The 24690-nt window shown below is 46.3% G+C and overlaps 1 protein-coding gene across 6 annotated transcripts in view; it reads left to right on the top strand.

The window, feature by feature from the left end:
* FBXW11 (F-box and WD repeat domain containing 11) overlaps nt 1–24690 on the top strand; it is a 115399-nt gene that overhangs the window by 12616 nt on the left and 78093 nt on the right. For 2 of the 6 annotated variants that reach the window (XM_077312825.1, XM_077312837.1), the window contains exon 2: nt 5959–6038. The exons of the other annotated variants lie outside the window; for them this stretch is intronic. The gene's annotated coding sequence lies outside the window, so the exon portion shown is untranslated. The remainder of the gene's footprint in view (nt 1–5958; nt 6039–24690) is intronic. 6 annotated transcript variants of the gene reach the window in all.

Genomic DNA, 24690 nt, shown 5'->3' on the forward strand with positions numbered 1-24690 from the left:
GAATAGGTTGGATCCAGTTATCTACTGATGCAAGGGTCTTTGTGGAGGACTAATGGTTGGTTGGTTGGATGGAGTCACTGAAGCAGTTGGTGCAAACTTAAATGGACTTCGGGGAATGGTAGAGGACAGGAGGGCCTGGAAAATCATGGTCCTTGGGGTCGCGACGGCTCAGACATGACTTTGCACCTAACAACAATGGTTCTTTCCTTTGGAAGCCATTTCTAACTGTAGGAAGGCTGATTTCCATTGGAAGATGGAAAAGTGAGCTTTGCCAGCAGAGGCAGCAAGGAAAGTTGTTTCAAACCCTTCCCTCTTCCTCACTGCAGCCAGCGAATCCATGATGTAGCTCGGCATAGTGAGCGGCGACTTCTAATCTGGCGAACCGGGTTTGGTTCCCTGCTCCTCCACACGCAGCTAGCTGGATGACCTTGGGCCAGCCACAGCCCTGTTAGTCTATGTTCTGACTGAGCAGTAATATCAGGGAGATTGTAAGCCGTGACTTCTTCGGGTAGTAATATCAGGGCTCTCTTAGCCTCACCTCCCTGTTGTGGCGAGAGGAACAGGGAAGACAGTTGTAAGCTGCTTTGAGACTCCTTTGGGTAGGGAAAAGTGGCATATAAGAACCAACTCCTTTGAGCTATTCTTCTAGGCAGGCTCTTTTAATCAACTCTCCTTGGGGTTGGAAATGATTGGGAGCCAAGAGGGGAAAATGCATGATCGTCAGTGTCTATAGCCCACGGTTTAGTGATAGGGTAATTGCTTTTCACTCAGAAGGATCCAAGTTAGGTCCTTGACACATTCTCTTAAAGGGACTCACATAGTGCATGTTTGGAAAGACCTTTCTCTGGCTGAGAGCCTGGAGAGTTGCTGCCGTTACTGTTCTCGGTGGCCCAACAGTCTGCATCAATATAAGGATGCTTCATCTGCTCATACATTTGAAGACCCAGGAATAGAGACAAGCAGGAAGAAGCAAACCAGGAAGTATTGCCTTTGTATAAAGCACAAGTTTCCGATTTGAGGAGGTTCCCAAAATTTGGTCAGATAAGCAGAGCTTCTTCTTTTTATTTATTTGTTCATTTGGTCTTAGCTTTGCCCGCTGTTCTGTCTTCAAAATTAGTTTCAGGAAGTGTGCGTTTAACCCCGTTAGGCCTGCAGTTAATGCTTGTGATGGTGAATAAACCTAAACAAACCTCTTATTTTATCCATGAGCAGAAACTTGTCTCCGCATATTAAGCCTTGACTGAGAAGAGATGTCTTCAGTGCTTAGTAGTACATTTGAAACAGGAAGATGGCATTGCCTCTATCTTGATAAAGCTCTAGATTTCAAATTTTGAGGTATGTGAAAAGCCATGGTTGAGCACAACTTCGTAGGCATGCGGTGAAATCTGTGAAGCGTCATTTGTCACTGCTGTGTAATGCGTTTATGACAACTTGTATGTTTCTTTAGTTTTCACTGTCTTACTCTGCCAGATTGTAGTTTGCTCGGCGTAAACACTGCCCAATCCCAGCAGAAACATTTCTAGAAATCTCGTTGTTTGTGTACGTTTATACTTAAGGAGCAAGTAGTTTGAAGCCACTAACCTTCATTGATTCTGGACAGAATTTTAGCATAGTCAAGTGAAAGGACTGCTTAACTCGCTGTCCATCACCCAGAACACCCATCATATTACCTTTGTGTATTTCTACAAGCACCCTGGCTTGTAGAAGAAGAAGAATTGGTTCTTATATGTGGCTTTTCCCTACCCGAAGGAGGCTCAAAGCGGCTTACAGTCGCTGTGTGTTACATCTCAAGCTTAAGGAGAACCTTGACTAAATTGGCCCAAGGTCTGTGTAATCCATTACTAGGTAGCACCGGCTAGCCAAAATCTTTGGAGAAGTCCACAAACAGAGCACAAAGACAACAGTCCTCTCCTGTTGTCCTCAGTCTCTGGTATTCAGAGGCATTTTGCTCCTGTGCTTATATTATATCCCTCCCTTTCCCCTCAAATTGAGCAGGCCGCAGTACCAGTTTCTCCTGTATCCTTTAAGCAAGATGGGCCGCGTGACACGTTGTACCTTTCGAACCATGTCGTGTCATCAGTTTCTTGGCTATGCTTGGTAAAAATGGCTGCCGTAGTTACGGGTTTGGCTCCATCCAACTTTTCTGCTGGCGAGGAAGGAAGGAGACAGCACTCAAAAAAGCAATAGGGAACACTATGGGGCTGCACCAGTACTGAGCATTGCGAGGCTGCATGTACAAAGGCCGTGTGGGATGGGGCTTGTCATTGAGTGAGATGGGTTGAAAAGCCTGTCTAGACCTAGCGAGTTTGGTGTAGTGCTTAGGAGTGTGGACTTCTAATCTGGCAATCCGGGTTTGATTCTGCACTCCCGCTCTACATGCAGCCAGCTGGGTGACCTTGGGCTCGCCACAGCACTGACAAAGCTGTTCTGACCGAGCAGTGATATCAGGGCTCTCTCAGCCTCACCCACCTTACAGGGTGTCTGTTGTGGGGAGAGGAATGGGAAGGCGACTGTAAGCCCCTTTGATACTCCTTTGGGTAGAGAAAAGCGGCATATAAGAACCAAGTCTTCTTCTTCCTCAGTAATGTCAGGGCTCTCTCAGCCTCACCCCCCTCACAGGATGTCTGTTGTGGGGAGAGGGAAGGGAAGGTGACTGAAAGCTGCTTTGAGACTCCTTTGGGTAGAGAAAAGCGGCATAGAAGAACCAAGCCTTCTTCAGTAATATCAGGGCTCTCTCAGCCTCACCCCCCTCACAGGATGTCTGTTGTGGGGAGAGGGAAGGGAAGGCAACTGTAAGCCGCTTTGAGACTCCTTTGGGTAGAGAAAAGCAGCACAGAAGAACCAACTCATCATATCCCATGGGAGTTGGGGATGGCTTCAAGCAGGGGTGGCCACACTGTGGCTCTCTGGATGTCCACAGGCTAGAATTCCCATGCCTGCAGGCAGGGTCTCAAGGGAATTGTAATCCGGTGACACAGCTTGGCCACCCCCAGCAATCTATCCTACTGGACTTCAGCTGGCAATCTGAAGTATGGTTACTGAAAAACTATGTTTCAGTGAGATTTGTGTTCAGGATTGGAATGGGTCACTATGGATATCCCGTCTGCCTTTCCCTCAGTAGAATTTATGCTGAGGAATTAAAGATTTAACGTTCGCTCTGTTTGTGCAAGTTTTTAGAATCACCTGTGGGACGGAGAGACAAATTGCTGCTTCCGTCCAGCTATACGTACTTTGCTTGTACTGTCTAATAATAAACATTTTGAACTTTATTTCTAAGTCCCTTGCTTTTCAGTGATTTAGATGTAAATGCAGTGAGGGATTTTATAGCGGTGAAGTTCTGGCAGCAGTTGGTTGAGCGGCTTAGGTTTTAGCGGAAGGGTACAGGGAGGGAAATTTTAGGAAGCCAGGCTTAGGGGGGAAGAGTGTAGCCCAGAGAAAGAAGATGGGCATAGAAGGCTGCTTGGGTTGAGACCTTTACATGGTCATGAGTTCAAATAGGGAATCGCATATTGCTTTGTATTGGCCGACAAATCTCTTGCAGCAGTTCTCTAGTAACCTTGGAACATTGTTTACCTGAGATCAGTTAAAGAAATAGGATGGATGAGAAATGGAACTGAATGCAAGTTATGCTGTTGTCATTTCGTGGCATCTTTATATCTCGTTTGGAGGAAAGCTTTTCAAATTTGCTGATGGAAGTTTGAAGCCCCACAGCCCACAGGAGGACTGGATTCATAACCTTTTCCTTTATTCTCTCATCATTGCTACTTGGGTGTCGCGAGAGCACACAGAATTGACTGAAAATAACATTGTGAAATGTAGAGTCTTCAGTGGCGTGTTAGTTTGGATTCCTCGGTGCAGGACGAATGTTGCTTTGCTGTCTGTGCAAGGGGGAAGACATATTTCTTGATGAAATGAAAAATGCCAACTCTCATTCTTTACTTCCACAAGTGTATGGGGGAACAGTTGCTTTTATGTACGCTTGTTTCCTTTTCCTCTCCCGAATAGGACTGTGCTCCTTTTTGGCCTACCAGAACTGACTGGGGAAGAGCCAGTAAGAAGAGAAAAGCACACATAATATCGTATAATTTATTATTTATAATAGGGGTCCTCGGCCTATGACTCTAGAGCAGGGGTAATCAAACTGCGGCCCTCCAGATGTCCATGGACTACAATTCCCTGGAGCCCCTGCCAGCGAATTATTATTATTATTATTATTATATTTATTCCCCGCCACTCCCTTGCAGCTCGTGGCGGGTTACAACATCTTAAAATCCCCCATTAAAACTCCGTTAAAACAATAATTACAATTTCAACATTACTAACATTACTAACATGGCAAGATCGGCATATCAACTTTCCCCTCCCACTACTGGCGGGTGGAGAGGGGATCCTGATGGTTTACTTCGGTCCTACTCCCAAATCCCAGGGGGGGGGGCATAGGTCTATGTTGTCAGCCTTGGCCTTAACCATAACCTTTGTTGGTCTTAAAGGTGCTACTGGACTCTGATTTTATAGTGGTGTCCATAGTTTCATATCCTACAACCCACCAGTCACTGTATCAAAGAATTTGGGGTCCCACCAACAAAAAGCTCACCCCTCCCAGTGGAGGACATTTATATGTTTACAAGACATTCTGTTATTACTACTAGCGTGTGCTACTACCACATTACTGATAACACGCCAAAAGATTACAGATTGGTCATTTGTGGCAAGTAGCATAGGTAGGAGACGCCACGTTATACTCATGGGAGGGCAAATTTTTAGCAATTGTTATTGTAACCCTGCGTGCCACTGGTTGAGAACCGCTGTCCTGGTACACTAACAGTGAGCTTTTGTGGCTAGACCAGAGCATAGCTTTATTGCTCCTGTTCTCTCCCCCCATCCCAATATCAAGTTTATATTGTCAATTTTAAAATGTGCGTGTGCGTATCTCAGAAGTTGCAAGAACGAAGCAGGCAATCCTAGTTGTTGGGAGGAAAGCGGGTTTATAAACATTTTAAACAAACTTTCTGTGCAAGTGGATGAATCAGGATGCGCTTATTTCCTTTTGTGAAATGGAACTGGCCCAGGGGCATTAGCATCTGGCATTGTGAATCGAGAGGGAGCGCTACCTTGTCTTTCGAAGGTGCTGTCACTGTGACTAAGAATGACGCTCGTCATTATGGTTATCTGTTTCAGAAGATAATGATGGTTGGTTGGTTTGAAGGCCTAGACCAGGGGTAGTCAAACTGTGGCCCTCCTGGCTCGTGGGAATTGTAGTCCATGGACATCGGGAGGGCCGCAGTTTGACTACCCCTGGCCTAGACTTTCCTGGCTACTACCAGCATCCTAGAAATATTCTTGATATCGCAACTAGAACGGAGGATTAAATTGTAGGTTTCTGTCTAAGGCCCAGGACAACGAGTTCCACGCAAAAGGGCCTTTGGGTTTATGTTTCATGAGCACAATAGGTTCAGAAGTAGTTTGATATGTGTGGCATTCAGAAAGGAGAAGAAATTCTACTGGGCATACCAAAAGACATTGGTATTATTGTCTCTTAGGAGTGGTCATGCTGTGCGGGTCCGTTTCCACCGATGAGCTATGTCGACACACTATTTCAAGTAGGAACGTTGTTTTGGAGTTGACGCCAATGCTTTCCTTAGCCAGGAATGAACATTTGAAACGCCTTGGTTATTCCTTACCAGCCTTTAAGCTCATGTTCACGACGACCGTAAAATCATTTCGCTCTGGATTGGTTGGCCGGCATATGGGAAGCGGCAATTTCTTGTCTTTAACTTAGTTTCGTGTCTTAGATCCACCAATCCGGGGACTCGTCTGATTTAATGGCTCCTCGGGATCCTGCTAGCAATGTAGGCGTCCTTGTCTTTCTAACAATTATTAGGAGCGCGTATTGGAATTTCGTTCAGGAAAGAAGTAGATACAGCAAGCGGAAGATGATTGGCTGCTCTCTTTTGACAGACAAGTCTGAAAAGGAAACCCCATTCGAATCCCTATTCATTCTGGATTGGTGGATCTGAAGCACAGAAACAGAGTTTCAGGTAAGACATTCCCTGTACTAAGCAGTGTCACTAATGTATAGTTCGGCTCTGTAGACTGTTTTGCTGCATAATGTCCCCCCAAACGTTCAAGGTAAAAACTTCACAAAGTTGATCTGGGGTTAAACAAAGGGCCGTTTGGTATATCTGTGTCACAGGTAATACTTTCCACATGCTTAAACATATCAACCATCTTACTTTCTGGTGGAATAAAAAAGATAAGTTGTGAGCTCCAGGGACCCCTGGCGGCAAGTGTATCATTTCCTTCTTGGGTCAAGAAAGTAAAATAGGTAGGTCTGTGGCTTTGAGAGCCAGTTTGGTGTAGTGGTTAGGAGTGCAGACTTCTAATCTGGCATGCTGGGTTTGATTCTGCGCTCCCCCACATGCAACCAGCTGGGTGACCTTGGGCTCAACACGGCACTGATAAAGCTGTTCTGACCAAGCAGTGATATCAGGGCTCTCTCAGCCTCACCCACCTCACAGGGTGTCTGTTGTGGGGAGAGGAAAGGGAAGGTGAATGTAAGCTGCTTTGAGCCTCCTTCGGGTAGAGAAAAGCGGCATATAAGAACCAGCTCTTCTTCTTCTTCAGTAATATCAGGGCTCCCTCAGCCTCACCTCCCTCACAAGATGTCTGTTGGGGGGAGAGGAAAGGGAAGGTGAATGTAAACCGCTTTGAGCCTCCTTCGGGTAGAGAAAAGCGGCATATAAGAACCAACTCTTCTTCTTCTTCTTGAAGTTGGTGGGCCATGTTTTGCCACTGTGTGGGAGTGGCAGGCAACAAAACGAATAAATAAATATAAATAAATGTGCACAGTCAAAGGCACAATTTAGAATAGCCCACAAACAAAGGGGCAGTTATTGGTTTTTAGGAGCAACTTTTGACTCTGCAAAGTAGCTTGATTTTAACATATGGCAATGCAACCCTTGAGCTTGGCTTGCATACAATGCCAGATCATGACTTAGCACTTCCCTCATTCCTGCCTATGCTGCGTTTCTGTTTGCTGTCTTTTTTGCAAACCCTAGTTGCCCATTGTATCTCAACTAGAAAGCTGTGAACTGCCACGTCAGGATTGCCAATCTACTTAAAACTGTGGCTCACTCTCTATGCACGTAACCCATAATCTACTGGTTTGGATGGGACTTCAAACCTGGATTGTTCTAAAGCAAATCTAAGTAATTGAATGGCAGCCCTGGAGGGGAAGAAGGGAGCACATGGCTTACTCATTTGGTGCCACTGGAGGGAGAAGTGTAAGAACATGTTTGAAGCAGTAGCTTCAAGTTAGTTTTAAGGAGTAGTTCTAACCCTGTTGGGAGGTTTGATAAAGTTCTGTGTAAGTTTAAAAAAAACAACAACAACACGAGAATCAGAAGTGAAAGCTACCTAATTCATTCTTTAGTGAGAACTGAAGAAAGTCAGGAAAAGCTGGTCTGTTTAATAGAAGCCACTGAGTCATTGAACCCAGCCTCGCAAGTTAGTCCACAAATTTGGCAGCCTGCAAAAATGCTACCAGCCTTCCAGCCCACACACCTGCCTTGTAACTTTTTTTTTAAATCCCTGCTTTGAATGTCATGTGTGTGTGTGTGCATGTGTGTTTGAATTCTGGTCCTATTTCATGCAAGATGCATGCAGTTAGACCTGCACAACTCTGAATTTAGATATGATTATTGATTTGCACTCAAATTGAGGTTACAAAGCCTCAATCCTTCCTGCTTCCTAGTAAGGCTTATTTTTTTGTACATTAATGAATAGCTTTGCAGTAAACGTGACTTGTTTTTTAGCTTCAATGACATTAATCGAGAAGTCCTTCCAGTTTGCAGTAGTTTCCCTGCTCTTCTTCTCTATAGTCTATGCATTTTGCAGTAGTCTTCATTTGAGATGTCGGAACCTCACTGTGCTTGAAGTATAAGTCATTCTTTTGGCCAAAGCGGACAAAATGTTCTCCCAAAAGTTTCTAGAGGCTTGAGGCTGGTGTCAATTCCAGAGTGTTCAGAAAGCTGCCCTGTGTGTTCTGACCCTTGGGGAATTTTGGAAATGCCTTTGTAGTATATTCATGCGCACAAAACCAAGCTTAGAATGATAGTGTGTTTGGAGTATGGCGAGACCACTTGGGGCTGCTCTGAGAAAGACAAAAATCCAAAAGAAAATGATAAAAGCTGACTTCAAACATTTGTTTAAAAACCTGTTTGGGGATTTCTCCCTATCCCGAGCGTTGTAGTCATCTGAGATGTGGTTTCCCCTGATATTGTTGGATTACATACTAATAGGCTTCTCTGAAGTTCTTCCATTCCCATTTCGGTTCCTAGAGCTGGATGTATTGAAATTTCTGTTTCAGTCCACTCTCCATTCTCTAGCAAAGAATTCCCCAGTCTTCTTCAGTCTGTGGGCACCGTTGGAATTCTGGTAAGGGGAGTGTGGGTGTCCTCGAGGCAAAAATGTCAGTGTCGGGTTATGCAAAATTCTAATAGTAACTCTCCATCAATTCCTCTAGAACAGTGGTTCTCAACCTTGGGGTCCTGACCCTTTTGGGGTTGCCTGGCCCCTTCTGCAGGGTCGTCAGGTTGGTAGTGGCTGGTGGCGGCCTGCAGCGGAGGCGGCAGAGCCACGGCACTGGCCAGCTCCACATTGTTGTGCACCGGTGTGCGCACCCGCACCAGCACGCCTTTGCATGTGCACACACTGTCCAAACCGCTGCTGCAGTTGGGGTCGCAGTGTGGCAGCAGTTCAGAACCGCTGCTGTAGAAGCTCTGATTAACAGGATGCCTTTTCCGCTGAAAATATTGCTTGAAAATAATTTCTTGCGTGCACACAGCTTAACTTTAGCCACACAGTGAAGATCCTTGTGCTCTGGCGGCAGCTACTGCCTAAGTAGCTTTTAAAAATCTGAGCAGCCAATAAGAACCCTGGGGCTAAACCTTATTGGCAGCACCAACTTAAAACACTTGGAGGGGACCTGGGTTTCATGGGCACCAGCCACGGCTCTTACCGGTGTCCTCAGTCATTTGTAGTGTCAGTCCATCTTTGTTACAAAGAAGCTCCTGTCTTGAGTGACCAGTGTTTGCAAGAATTCATGCTACTGATTTAGGTGCTCAGTGCGCCGGGGCCCAGAAGCAATCAGCCGCCAAAGTGGCCGATTGCTCCCGGCGCAGTAAATGCTGTGCCACGGGGGGGGGGAGGCAGGCCCACTGGTGTGCCGGCACCCACGCCTCCCTCCCCCCCCCCCGCCACGGCCCGGTACCCGTCCACGGCCTGGGGTTGGGGAAGTCTGCTCTAGAGGATTATTAGGGATGGGGGTGGGTGGGGGGAGTTGGAGGTATTCCGCAACCTTTCTGTTACTGTGATTTTGTGGTCTGTTTTAGTGGGGTTGTAATGGGATTTTTATCGGACTTTGTAACCCGCCACGAGCCGGCCTCGGGTGTAGCGGCAAATAAATAAATAAAACAATAATAATAATACAACTCTTAAACAAAGGCAACTTAGTTCAGCTGGTACTAAAAATGTTTCCATGTTCAGGGAGCCCAGTATATCCCAGCACTCTTAAAAGCTTGCAAGGCTCTTAATAACACCGCACATTTTATATGGATCACAGATTTGGATGCTGGGCTCAACAGAACAATTTGAGAAATGTCTGTCTTTTCCCGCAAAATTTTAACTTTGCCACCATCTGTTGCCTCTGCTGTAGTGTGACACGAACTTGGCCTCTCCAAAATTTCAATGTGTATCTGGAAGACCATGATCAGAATATAAATTTTGATTAGCTAATATTCAAAATACCTCAGTTCCTACTGTGTCATCAGCAAAAGAATGCAGCTGTTCGGGATGCATGGCCTTGTGGATGCTAAAGCGAGGCATTTAGGATTGTGTAAAACAGTGGTCCCCAACCCCCGGTCCGCGGATCCTCCTCGTCCTCCTCCCTGGCTGTTGCCTCGGGGGCTGCCCCTGCCACTCTGCCACCAGCTCACCTTTGGTGCTTTCCAGCAGCCGCCATGGCTGGGGCTCCTCCTCATCGTGGCACTGCGCAGCTGCTGCTGGCAGCGCCTCCCAGCGGACAGCGGGAAGTCAGGGGCGCCGGCAGGGAAGCAAGTGGAGCAGGGGCTCAGGCGGCGGCGACACCCTTCGGCAAAAGACTACCCCCCCCCCCCCCCCGGGCCTCAGTAAAATTGTCAAGCGTTGACCGGTCCCCGGTGATAAAAAGGTTGGGGACCACTGGTGTAAAAGAGAAAATTTAACTCGGGAAGGACAATCCCTACTTTTATAGAAACTGTTCAAAACTGATTGGAATGACTGTCAAAGAGATGCTACGTTTGAAGCGTTCTTCACTTCACCTCGAAATTAAATCCTCCACTGAATTTGATCTGCCTCTCTAACGTATGAACAATTCCTAAATTGAAATGGCCATATATGCGACACATTACCAACACCTCCAAAGAAGGGTCGTCTTCTTTAAATACCTCCAAACCGATGCTACTGTGGTTGCCGGGTGACGGAACTCGATTCATTACTATCCCATGTTCTCTTTTACTGTCCAAAACAGAAGCAGAAAGAGAGAAATTTTTGAGAAAGTTGCTTTTGCAATGTTCTTCCTTTCCTGATATTGTGAGACTAAGATTGTTTGTGAGCAGTTGATACTAAAATTGCATTGTTGATGTAGTGAATTTCAGTTTTACTGTTTATTTTTTTAAATTACATTTTTATGTGTGTGGCTCATGGGCTGTTAAACTTGAAAAAATGCAATGAAATGACTGCTTGTCTTGAATTTGCACCCTGACCCGGATAGGCCAGGCTAGCCCAATCTTGGAAGCTAAACAGGTCTGCCATTGGTCAGTACTTGGATGGAAGATCACCAATCAGTGCACAGAGGTCACTACACAGAGGCAGGCAATAGCCAACCACTTCTGAACATCTCTTGCCTTGAAAGCCCTAAGGCAGTGGTTCTCAACCTTCCTAATACCGCGACCCTTTAATCCAGTTCCTCATGTTGTGGTGACCCCAGCCATAAAATCATGCAAGTGTTCTTTCACAGAAATTAAACCGAAACTGACCTATGGCGTGAAGATCCATTTTTCATGGTTGTATATAAATTATATATAAACTAGTAATCAAGCCCGCTGTACTTCCAATACAGCGGGCACTAGCGGGGCAGCGTGCGGCCGGCGAGTCGGCAGGCCGCCATGTCCCGCGTGCCGGCGGCCTGACGCGTCGGAGGCGCTTCGCGCCTCCTGACATGTCAGTCCGCCAGCAAGGGAGCAACTGTTGCTCCCCTGGCGGCGGGGCAGCAATCAGAGAGGCCAGTCGTCTGTCCGGAGGAAGGGGCCAATCGGCACCCTTCCTCATCTCGGACAGAGCCCGCCCTAACTCCTCCCCCCAAGCCCTTACGGCTTTATTTAGTCCGCGGTGCCGCGGACGGGGGTTAAGATTGGCAGGCACTTTCGGGAGCAGTGGCAACAGTTGCATCCCGCCAGGTTGAGAACCCCAGGCTGAGAACCCCTGCCCTAAGGGTTGTCACAAATCGGCTGTGATTTGATGGCCAAAGAGAAAATAAAATTGAAAGGGCAAAAAGCCTTGAACTTAATTTTCAACACGTAATTTATTTGCATTTATGGGAATCCACCACAGGCTAGGATGGTGCAGTAACTTTTAAAGGTTTTTGTTTAAAATGTCAATTGGTATCCTAGTGGCAGAAGTCATAGGATGCCAGAACAAACAATGCTGTGACACTTGGTACATCATCAAATTAATCCCTTTAGAAGGGCCTTGCCTACAAGGAGGACTTTGGAGGAAGCATGCACACAATTGCTGAAGGGGGGGAAAACTTACGAATGCACATCTTTCAAACATGTTTTACCTGGGGGCCTACTGCCTTTTATGTCTTGTCAAGACAAGATTTTCAACAAAAGCAGAACTTTGCCCTGTTACTATGGAATCCAACTCTTTCTTGGAGAAGAAATTAGCTTTTGGAGCCTTAAAAAAAAAAAAAGCAGTTGACTAGTTCTTGTTTTGAAGGCTCTGGGTGAATGGACTGTGTGTGTGTGTTTGCAATATACAAAGTTGATGGTGTGTTTGTGAGTTAAAAGGAGTCCCACCTGCTCGGCATGTGCAGATGGTTATTTTTACCTCTTAGAGGGCCAGAGTAGGTTTTTGTGTGGTGTGAGTTGCCTTTTTCCGTAACTGGGTCTGTTCAGGCTCGGCATGCAACAAGGAGTGGCCCTGATCTCTACAGCAGAGGAAGTGCAAGGCAAAGGAGTGTTTAAAAATCAAGGCTTTTGAACTTTGGTGCTGGAGAAGACTCTTGCGAGTCCCTTGGACTGCAAGGTGAACAAACCGGTCAGTCCTAGAGGAGATCAGCCCTGACTGCTCCTTAGAAGGCCAGATCCTGAAGATGAAACTCAAATACTTTGGCCCCCTCATGAGAAGGAAGGACTCCCTGGAGAAGAGCCTAATGCTGGGAGCGATAGAGGGCAAAAGAAGAAGGGGATGACAGAGAATGAGGTGGCTGGATGGAGCCACTGAAGCAGTCGGTGCAAACTTAAATGGACTCTGGGGAATGGTAGAGGACAAGAAGGCCTGGAGGATCACTGTCCATGGGGTTCCGATGGGTCGGACACGACTTCGCACCCAACAACAACCACAAAATGGTGGCTGATTGCGGATAGCAGCTGAACCTCAAGACTGGAAAGGAGCTCGCCTGGGAAGAAAGCATTTGAGGAAGAGGCAGTGGGGAAAGCAGGTGCTGGGAGTTGTGCAGCCCTCATCCACCTACCCCTTTTTGTTTTGACCGGCTGGATTTTTTTTTACCCTCTTGTGAAGCAGGCAGCTTTACTTAACAGTATTATTTATATTTATATTTAGAGAACGTTAGGGAGTTCGATCCCAGCAGCCGGATCAAGGTTGACAGCCTTCCATCCTTCCGAGGTCGGTAAAATGAGTACCCAGCTTGCTAGGGGGTATGACTGGGGAAGGCACTGGCAAACCACCCCGTATTGAGTCTGCCATGAAAACGCTGGAGGGCGTCACCCCAAGGGTCAGACATGACCCGGTGCTTGCACAGGGGATACCTTTACCTTTTTAGAGAACGTTGCCTGTCTGCTCTCCAGGACTACTTCCCCAGGTGGCTTACAAAATAAAAGCAAAATAGAAACATAGATTATAAAACAGGCTACTACCAGCTTAAAATAACAGTTTCCAAACTAATTTAATGTTGTTTTAAAAAAAATCAACCCGTTTATTATAAAAGCCTGGGTGAATAGCATTAAAGAGTATCGGATCCAAATAAAGCAATCCATTCCGGTATTTCAGGGGAATATGCCTGCTGAAAATCTGTGAATAAAGGGACCTGAGAAGGGGGGCGGGATGGGAGGGGTACAGTGGGTCATCCTGTTGTTGTGTTGTTTACCGTCATCTTGGGTTTTGTATGGGAATTTTAGTGTTTTATGGGATTTTAGATCTGTATTTTAGATGTAAACCATCATAAGCCAGTTGATTGAACTGGGGTGAAAAGAGCACCTTGCTGTTTGGGCCCTACCTGGGTGCCCGCAGCATTGTTGCCAACTGAATGCATATCTCTTGCCGTTGTCTGATAGCATACGTATTTTTCCATACTGCATTAGATTATCCTTTTTCAGGTGATTGCCTTATTCTAGATAGCTATTGCCTTTGATATTATTACACTAGGTGTTCGGTGTCTTAAGAAGCATTAAGATTTACTGGATCTATTTTATCGATTGCAGCACATATTTTTGTAGCGCTAGGAGGCAGCTGAAAACGGTTTGATTTAGGGACCGTATTGGATTCAAGCAATCCTAAACTGTTATTTTAAATTTTGGGTTTGTGTTTTCTGTGTTATTTAATTTTATATTAACATGGTAAGCCAGCTGGAGCTCTGCAAGGAAGAAAGGCGGCTCAAAACTATTCTAAATAATATATTTTAGCTTCCAGTCTTCTTCATAGGGAGAGATGCATGTAATACTTTTTGTGCATAGAGCTAGTGGATGCCTCCAAGCTTCTATGAATCTGCTGGGTTAGCAGAAGCTATTTTTACCGGGTGGAACAATACCCCATGCAGGACTAGAGCTACAGGAAGAAGGGGGGGGGGACTAGCCGCAGTTAAGCCTCTCTGGATAGAGCAAAGGCTTGAACAAGAATAAGGGAGAACGATTTGGGTTCTTCCAACCCCCCTGCCCTTCTTAGTATATTCCCAGAAGCCCCTGCCTACCTTCTAAAGCAGATTTTTGGAGGCTCGGGGATTCCTGAGTTAAGATCGTAAAATAATTCTGTTAACAGAATTCCCAGCTCTGTTATTCCCTTTCTTTATCCTGAATTCATATTTCATCTCATGAGTCTTGATGAACAAATGATGGGGTAGAAATGTATTGCTATTCAGCTTCTTGGCTTGTAAATCGCAAGACTGGATTATTTTTTATATATTTGTATTCCACCCTACCTTCTGGTGGAGTGAAGCAGACTCCCCTGCTTCCTGCTGCTGCACAAACTTCTGTTCTTGGGGCGGTCAGCAGGGTGAAGTGGGTGGTTTGCTAAGGGTGAGTGGGCAGCTTAGGCTGACAACACATGCGTAGAAGCTTGGGATGTAAGTGGAAGTACAGGGCTGTGAAAAACCTTGGTGTTATCGGCTATGTACGCTTGCTGTTGTCGACTGCGCCCCAAAAGAACAGCACCAGGAAGCTGTGTCAAAGATCTACACCAGGGGTGGTCAACCTGTGGTCCTCCAGATGTTCATGTACAACAATTCCCGTGAGTCATGGCCATGGGAATTGTAGTCCATGGACATCTGGAGGACCACAGGTTGACTACCCCTGATCTACGCTACAACAAACTTGCTCATGATCCTTGTTTGTCTGGTGATTGGTAGCAGGAGGGGCTAATGCATTGGACTGCCCTGTAGTTGTGATTCTGGTAAATATTGCCATTGCCTCCCCCAACATACAAATTTGCCTGGGTTGTAACGCTCACCGAATAGGACAAAACTAACTACATTTTAGTTCTATCCTAAAGTGAGACTTTGGTCCGTGAATAGGACATGCCTTTAGTTTGATTTTTCTTATACGGAAGACTATCTGCGATAGGTAGATAGAATTATGGAAATAAAACGTGGATATTTTTAAGATTATAAGAAGAACCATGGTACTACAGAGCCTTTTAAAAAATAAAGGCAGCAGCCATAGAATGCAGGATTAAGGTAAAGCAATTTCTGATCTTTATACCTCATATACATATCAAGGCTTTGCCGATATTAAGGTATCTCCTTTCCCATTATAAGCCCCTCTGTTATCTTGCTCTTTATAGGTATGGGGTGAGCCAAGAATTACTGGTCCCAAAAGCATGAGTGAAAGATGCATTTACATAATGAAAATATATGCCATCCTGAGGCTCGTGGGAGCAGTTCTTTTGCTCATTAAAAACGGTTTCGGAAACCTCCATGTAAACAGCACTTGTATTATGCAGGCTTGCTTCATGCGGAAGGTTTTCTGAGCTAGTTTTATTTATTTTTTTAAATAAACATTTTCTTCACCATAACAACAACAGCAACAACAACAAAAAAACAGGACAACTGGGAATGATTAAGATCGGATACAAATCCTGAATAGAATCCCAGCAGCCCCGGAAAGGTTTTCAAGAATTCAAAGAGTTGCATTGCGGAACTGCACAGCTTCTTTGCAAGACGGCAAACAATCCTAGGGTTGCCTGTTGTTTTGTGGAACGTTGACATTTTTATGGCTGTGGCACGGAACAGTCGTTATCAGTGGGCTTGACAACTAGCTCGAGTCAACCGCGCGTCTTCACTTGAAGAGAGGAGGACCTTGCTGATACTCCCCTCTCATCGATGGCCCTTTCAGTCTCCAGTGCCCAGGGAAAACCCCTCCTCCTTCGCACCTGCGTCTGTTCCCTATTTGCCCTTTGTCTTGATTGCATTTTTCAAAAACTTTCCTTCCCCTTCCTTACCGTTTTTCCGCCTGGCTGCTCGTCTGTTTTTCCTCCACCAGCTGTATCATCTGCAACAGTGGCCAACACAAGAGCAGTGGAAGAAGCAGCCCGGCCTGAATAGCCCGGGCAAGTCTGAGCCTGTCAGATCTCGGACGCCAAGCAGAGTTGGTATTCCTTGGAGGTCACCCTTCCAGAGTTGTCACGCAGGGGCAGCCCAGTGGCAAACAACCTCCGTTTGTCTCTTGCCTGGCGGCCAGACAGTCTTAAGGCCTTCTGGCTATATGACACGCATGCAGTATGATTAAATAAGTAACAGTGGAAGAAGGCTCAGACGATGCAGCATCTTCAGAAGGTGGAAGGGAAACTCGTTTGCCAGCCAGAAAGCAGGTGGGCACTGCTGTACACCCAGCCAAGGAGGAACTGTATATCCAGCGTGGTTTAACATACTTCTAGAGCAGCTTGCAGTGTTCTGAGCAGGCGAAAGGAGCCATGTCCTGTTGTGAGCAGGTGAAAGGAGCCATGTCCAAAGTGAGAATAATGGCTCCCATTTATTACACTTTGTTGGGATAAGTGATTAAAAAAAAAATCTCCCCCCCCCCCAGGTTTCCAAGCCTGGCTGGAACATCTTGTTTCCCAGAAAACGGATGAAAACAGCAAGAAGGCCCATCCAGCCTCCCTCTGCAAAGAGGCAAAGTGAGCCAGGCATTCCCAATGAAAGCACCAGGCTATGCAGGAAGACTCTCAGCTGATTGAGGACCAGGGTATTGGGCCAAGACAACTGTTGTGACTATCACGACTTCCTGTAAAGATTTCCGTCCCTACAAAGAGATGCTGATTTTCTCTGAGTTGATAGATTGGGGGAGGGAGGGGTGGAATCCATTATATACTTCTACAAGACTGAGACTGTTAGGAAGAAGAGATTTCAAAGGATGGCCTGTCTCAGCAGGGACAACGGACCTGTTTCCCCCTTGCTGTGTAGAGCTCTGTAAAGGATGAAGCTCTCTGCCCCTAAAGGAGAGTATCCGGGGCAATTGCAAGTGAATGCGGAAGAAGCTCCTGAGGTTGTTCCTGGGAATGGGGTTCCATGTTTCCCTTCCCAGCTATTGTTTCTGAAGGAATAAAGGAAGCATGCGTTGCTCCCTGTGCTTTCATGAGTGAAACACTAAGCAGTTATATTCTCCCCCTCCCATCCTAGTTCCTGATTTCCGTACGTTCACATTGGTTGATTTCTTGGCTGCGAGCCTGGAGTGGCTCTCCCAAAGAACATGAAGATGCTATTGACTCAGCCTTCTGAAAACCCCATGACGCTGTGGCTCCGTCTGTGGAAGCCTCTCCAGTCAGTCCTCTGACGGCTGCAGGATTTGTTTTGTGGCTTAAGAGACCTTTGAAGAATTATCCCAGCCGGAACGAGCTTGGCAGACTATCTTCAGTGATGAGAAAGAGTTGCAGGTTTCACATCAGATGCCTGCCTGTGCTCTATGACGTTAACTGCTTTGTGCTAGCAGAGCTTAAATATGCAAAGAGGGGTTCAGCAGCAGGATGCTTAAAAGTAGCGATCCCCAACCTGTGGGCTGCGGACCACATGTAGTCCGTCAACTAATTGGAGGTGGGCCCCGAAGGACGCCTTCTCTCCTCCCCCCCTCCGGCCCTTTACTTCATCCCCCCTGGCCCTTTACAGCACACTTTGGGTGTCATTCTCGTTGCAGAGAAACAAGGTCAGGGTTCCCATTGATTTGTCATTGTCATAAGTTAAAATTTCCATGAAAATAAAATGGTCCTTATGTTCATTGTTGTGGCATGTCTGTATCTTATTTTGAAGGGATGTTTAAACATTACCATAGCGATCAGAGTTTTAGGGCAGTGGTTGAGAGTAGAGAAGTACCCCCCCCCCGGGCCTCAGTAAAATGCGTTGAGTGGTCCCTGGTGATAAAAAGGTTAGGGACCACTGCTTAAAAGAATCAAATCCTTCCTTCCTTCCTTCCTTCCTTCCTTCCTTCCTTCCTTCCTTCCTTCCTTCCTTCCTTCCTTCCTTCCTTCCTTCCTTCCTTCCTTCCTTCCTTCCTTCCTTCCTTCCTTCCTTCCCTCCGTTTTTTCTACCCCGCCCTTCCTGGCATGCTGGCTTGGGGCAGCTTCCAACATCCTTAACAGTATTTTGCTGCCTTATATATTTGGGAAGCAGCCTCCTGGGAGGAGGCTATCCAGGGCTCTGTCCATCCAAGTCCACCCTGATTGGCCCTCCCCCTCCAGCTCCCACCCTCCCTCCTTGCCTGCTAGAAGCCTGGTGGCTGTGGCCTCTATTGTCGCCCATGTGGAGAGAGGCAGCACAGGGCTTTGCAGCCCACAGGTATGCTCCTGCTGGGAGGGAGCCGGGGTGGGTGGGTTGGGGGGAGTTTGGAGCCTCTCTGCCACCCCTTTCAAAGCCCAATTTTAAAATGGGCTTTGATACTAGTTATTACATAAAATCATATACTTTGATTTTAACTGTGCTGTTATGGAGATACTTGTGGCTAAAGAGCTATCTTACTATAATACTTAAAAACTTTAAGCAGTCATGCCAGCTGTATCGACCATGCATTTAAGAGCATCTCAGCTTTCGAGGGGGGAGGGGAGGTATCCATATAGAGGGAGCCGAGATAATGTTAAATTTTATCGGTTTGTTCTTTCGTTTTGAACGTTATTTTATTACAGTAAATTTTTGTAAGGCTACTAAGACACTTGCTACTACTGTGGCTACAAATACAAATGATGTCTATTTTACTGCCTTTGTTTTCCAATGCGTTTAGACGAGAAATGACTTTGTAAAGACAGAGGAAACATAGGAGAGCATTTAAAAATATCAGGAAGTTCCTAATCTAAGTATGCTAAATGCACATCTCCTCCAGTGCCCCCTGTAGGACATTCTTTATATGCTTTTGAATCATGCACAGTACAGATCTTGCCTATCCTAACACTGTGGCTTCAACTGTTATTATGGAGACACGGGTATCTAAATCCAGTGCAGTGTCCTGCCCTTTCCTTAGAAGCAAGCTCTCTGAGATTACCTTTGACTGCGTTCTGCTCAAAATACACCACAAGACTCTCCTATACCTTCCCTCTGTAATGTCATGCTTAAGGATGGAGGGCAGCCATCTGCCTTCCTGATGAATTCTTAAACAGGACTTCCAACAAGCGAAGGGCCATCAAGGAATCTGGAAGACATCCTACAGTGCTTCTGCAAGCATTATTTTCTCATAAACTATACAAAGAGCCATCGTACTGCATCTCAGGTTGTTTACCATCTGGGAGCCATTGCAGATTCAATCTGGAGGAAGCTTTTTCTCCAACGGAACAGAGCCCAGGAGCAAACTGAAGCAATGAAACTGATCTGTTCATCCAGGACAGAAGATACATTTCTGGTCAAGTGTAAGGCTGCATATTTGTGATCATGCCATAGTGTCCTGGGCACCACCTCACATGTTAAATAGTAACTATTGTTCTGAAAAAGAAATCGTATTCAGATTTAAATAATGCTAGGAAAAGATGTCAAATAACCATGTCCAATATGACATGGGGCGATTTTCCGTCCTACCTCATTCCTCAGAAGCTTACTGCAGTCAAGATATGGCTGAAGATAGGTCAACACCTGTCACGGGATATCAAATAGCGAGCTGTCAAGCATCGCTTGTTCAAAGTATAACCTGCGCAGGTGATGACTCACATCCAAGGGAATTGGACTTGGATGGAAGGCATCCAGAGTTTCAACTCTAGAGCTCAGGGCTATTCTCTTGGCCTTACAGCACTTGTGGAACAAGACTAATCATCTCAATGTCAGCAAAAAACTCATGTCAGTCTGGGGGGTGGAGAGTGTCCAGGAGGCTTCAGAGTGAAACAGCAGTTCTTATGAGAAATACCTCTGAGGGTGGAATATATAATTTTACTTTGAACATTCAGGGAGACTGAACCGCCTAGAGCTGCAAAGAAATGGGCGGTATAGAAATCTAAATAAATAAAATAAATAAATAAAGTGCAGCAGGAGATATCAGAATCCGAGGTAACTGTCACTCAACATATTTATTTATTATATATTTATATACAGCCTTCCCCAAAGGCTCAGGGCAGTTCACATAAAACAGATACGATGCAGATAACGTAGCTTGTAACAATAATAAGAGTGATAACAAGCAAAATAAAACAGTAGAAAATTATGGTGAGCATTAAATTAACTCATACATTATGGTGCTGTATTGAATCTACCATAAACATTCTGTTTGAGAATGAGACAGACATTCAAAGATCAGTGTTTTGTTCCTGAAGTCTTTATTGTCATTGCTAAGTCACGGGATCTCCCCTCCCCCTTATTTATTAAATGGAGTCAGCTTGTTCTGTTGGCACATGAGCAGGGTCACTGGACCACTGCAGAAGTCTTCCAGCTGAAGGAGGGGGCAACCCCTAATCAGATATGGGAAAAACAGCCTATCCGTGAGGATTTTGGTGATTATTTTCCAATTATACCCTATCCTTCTCACCGGGACCAAAGGTAGATTAAAAGTATGATGACATTCTTAAGTCTTAGTGAAAAAGTCTTACGAAATAGGATAACACTTCAGTGTAATAGCGAAGATTCCTAGTAAGACAAAATAGTGCGGCTGAGCTGGAAGGGGAAGACATTGTGTGTACAAGTCTTTGTTCAAGGGGTAATGGGAAGAGAGTACTCTAATTGTAACAGGATGTGCCTGCCTCTCCCATTCTCAAGTAGAAGGAACCAATATTCCATTCTAAGCTGTGCAGAATCTTGTTTTGTATTGTGACCTAATTCAGAACTCTTGAACACTGAAGGATGCGTGCTTAGTGTTCCCTGTTTGTGATTTGCAATTCTGTTGTCACTTGAGACACGTGGAGTTTGCTCATCTTTGATAGAAAGCTCTATCCCAAAAGGTAAATCAATCAAATTGCACAAAACTGCAACAGAATATAGATTTATGGTTTGTCCAGGATAGGCCTGGAACTCAAGTAATTAAGGGGGAAATGCTTCCCTTCCCCTCACTATTGTCAGAATCACTTTGGTTCTGTCAAATTGTTGTGATTCCAATGTGTATCTTTCCACTCCAGCCCCTCACCTTATTCTGCGTATAGTTACCACTATGGGGTCTTTGAAGAGTAACTGATGTGTTAATTGCCTTCCTGTGGAGAACTGTTTTTGTGTTGTAAATCTTGTTGGGATTTATTGATGCATTGAACTGTATGAGCTTTAAAATCTCCAGTTATCGCCTGGAGATTCCCGAGTCTGGACACTGCCACAAACCATTTGAAATGTATTTTCTTTTCCATCCGCATGCCTATGCTATTTGGTTTACGACTGTTGGATGTGTAGATCAACTCCAGAACCTTTATTACTCCTTTCCTTTCCCGAATCGCACCTCCCCCCACCCCCACATCCATCTTCCCTGCCCTTTGGACTGCATCCTTGGGATTCCTGCCATCTGCCTCGTTTGTTTTCCTTTGAAGTTTCCCGTGTTACTTGGGTTCTCATGGGTGGGAGTGGGAACGAGAGGGTTATATGTTGTGTTCAATTCCCTGAACCGCAGTCCCAACAAAGTATATGTTGAGTTCACATTCTTGCTTTAGAATAAACTTACCTTTTGCCCCAAGTCAAAGACTTGGGGCAAAAGGTAAGTTTCGTCAACTGACGAAACCTGTCATTTTGTCGGAACTCACTTTTCTGGATCCATGTCCCCCATTCGACCAACGTGTCTACTGAAGGCGACTCGGGTTCCAAAATCTATCTCGAGGACAGCACAACAGATGCCTGTTCTCAGGACGCCAAAGCAAGCGTGAAGGCTCACTACACACCCACCTGCATTGTCGGCACCCGGAACAGGAAGTGCGGGAAGCATGCAAAGTGACGGGGTGCCCCAGCTACGATGGAAAGGGACGTGGCTGGCCTTGGGGAAGCCAGGATGTCCATAACCGCCAACCTGGACCCAGATGTCTGGACAGAACCAGCGGAACGGGACCATTTCGGCCTAGATTGGGAGACCGCAGTGGCCATGTGACAGGAGATGGCAGAGGCACGAGTTGAGTTCTGTGCCCAGATACACGCACTAATGGGCATGCTATCGGTGCTGATGCAGGCAAGGCAGAGCTGCTCACACCAGGGGTCGGAATCAGTCTCCCAGTACGCCCTCAAGGGTCATCATCCTGCCACCATGGTCTGCATGGGTGAGATGGTCCTAGTGGTCCGGAGTAACTGCCCTAGATGGTCCGGAGTAACTGCCCACCACTATGAGAGGAAAACTCAAGGAGGGAAAGTCAGAAACTGCCTGGTGATCCCAACTGGCAAGGAACCAGTGAGTGGTCTAGCCTTTTTTCCATCCCCACCCCCAAGCAGGACAAACTGAAGCACCCAGAAGACCCTCCCTCTGCACAACCAGCTGCATCCTGCGAGGGGGAAGCTCCTGCTAGTGGCTTCAACAAGCTGTGCCACATGGAAGGGGGATCGGTAAGTGGCTTCTTCTCAATGCCAGGAGCCAGTGCACAAGAAGCCTACTCAGCCACCCCAGGGACTTAGCCAGGGGGGGGGGGCTTTCCAGTTCTTGAGTCAAGGCCCCCACTTGAGGATGGTGATCCCCATGGGGCAGTGCAGTTGGAGATCACTGGTGTAGAGGAAGCTCCAACTTCCATCTCAGAGACTGGGCAGAAGGGGGATGCTTCCCCCACCCTCGAAACAGGTGCCCCAACTGGGGCAGAAGTTTCCTGCACAAAATGACTTGAGGGTGGTGGCCCCGATCTGGGAGAGCTTGGGAGGTCCACTAGTCCTATGGAGGAGTGCGAGGCCCTGGATGGGATGCTTGCAGGCTGCACTTTGGGCCCAGTCACTGTGTCACTGGTGAGTGGACCGACCTCCCCTCTTTGCTTCCAACAATGCCAAGTTGGAACTTCCAATAGGCATCTCCTCCACTGCTCAAGTTGCCTTTGCCCAGAGAGGAGGGGGCTCCTCTGTGCAATCCTTGGTGCTTCGTTCTCCTTGGCCCAAAGACTGAGCTTCGTTGCTAGGACTGGACTCTGGGGGCACCTGGCAGGTATGAGCATACTGTCCTGGTCCAGGGCATTGAAGAGAGAGGCTACCATTTGGGCACGTGTGTTCTCCCCTCGTTTGGATTCTTTGCACACGTTGGTGTGCCTGTTTGAGATTCGAACCAACTGGTTGTATGTGTGCTGGCCAGGGGAGAAGATACCTGGCCAGCAGAAGACTCCCCAGCCAAGGCGCTTCGAGTTTGTGCTCGCCAAGCTTGCTCTGGACCGGTCAAGGCTCATAAACCAGAGGCGTCAGTGGCTCACAGTGGCAGCCCCAACCCCTGACAGTTCATCTGCCAAGAAGCTTCACCTGGGACCCCGGAGCCTCCGTCTGCCTTGTATGGAACCCTGAGTCCTTGGGATTCCTGCCATCTGCCTGGCTTGTTTTCTTTTGAAGCTTCCCACATTACTTGGGTTCTCATGGGTGAGAGTGGGACTGAGAGGGTTATATGTTGTGTTCAATTCCCTGAACACCAGTTCCAACAAAGCATATGTTGAGTTCACGTTCTTGCTTTAGAATAGACCTATCTTTTGCACTAAGTCAGTGTTTTCCGGACAACTGAAGAAATCTGACAACTATGAGCAGATCGATGAAGTCACAGGTACAAGAGAAGGTTAAAAAATATATATACTCAGATGGGTTGTATTCTGAGATTGTTCTGAGAGAGAAGTGAGGGGTGAATACACACCATTTCCCTGTTTCTTGCAGCCTCTCCCACCCCCACCTTCCCCCGGCTTCTCCATGTCTTTATTTGAGATTTCTACAACCGCAGCATCTAGTTTCAGAAGTCTCAGAACATCGCTGCGAGAAGAGAAAGCCAATTGATCGCTTTCTCCTGGTGGAAAACAGATGGAATCCAACAGTATAGCGTCTAAGATTGAAAATGACTAGTCATTTAACAGTAAAATACCCTACAAAGGAAACTTATCCTGCTCGGTGCATTGAGCGTTGCTGGGCGGGAGACAAAGGAAAGAAACTTAAGATAGTTCTGTGCTGTTCCTTTATTTACTACAGTTTTCCTCCACTCAAGTCCTAAATGTTCTCATTCACAAAATGCCAGCCTTGCTTTGAAGAACAAAATTATCCTTCATGGCTAGAAAACAATGTCCCTAAGTGCCGTAACAACCTTTGGCTCTCCTGTGGCATTTCAATATATGAAAATGTGACCGAAAACGCACTCTCTGCTGTGCAGCACAAAAGGGAACATGCTTATCATCTATAGCCAGCTGTTTTGGTACTGCTGGCAATGCTTGTCTTCCAATGCATTGTTTTGTTTATTTTTTTGCTAGCCTCTAGACCAGAGTGGCTCTTCTTGGGCTGTCTTTGATCCAGAAACGTATGTAGCCACATGAAATAAAGCATTGCTGGTGTTCATAGATAGCTTGACTTTTTTTCTTGATGGTTTTTGATGGCTTTGGGGGAGGAGGGGGGGGAGTGCTGGCAGTGGTGCTCTCGGTGCATAATTGAAATAATCTCCCTTTTATTTGATTAGGCTTCCCAATAAAGATGGCATCATTTAGTAGTAAAACCTTCCCAATTGTGTGGCACATTTGCACTTAAGCGTAGTACTGTACACAAATGTCTACTACCTTTAAAACAGTGGTTCTCATCCTGGGGGTCAGGACCCCTTTGGGGGTCAAACGACCCTTTCACAGGGGGAGCAG

Source organism: Paroedura picta, chromosome 1, assembly GCF_049243985.1.
Source record: "Paroedura picta isolate Pp20150507F chromosome 1, Ppicta_v3.0, whole genome shotgun sequence".
NCBI lineage: Eukaryota > Metazoa > Chordata > Lepidosauria > Squamata > Gekkonidae > Paroedura > Paroedura picta.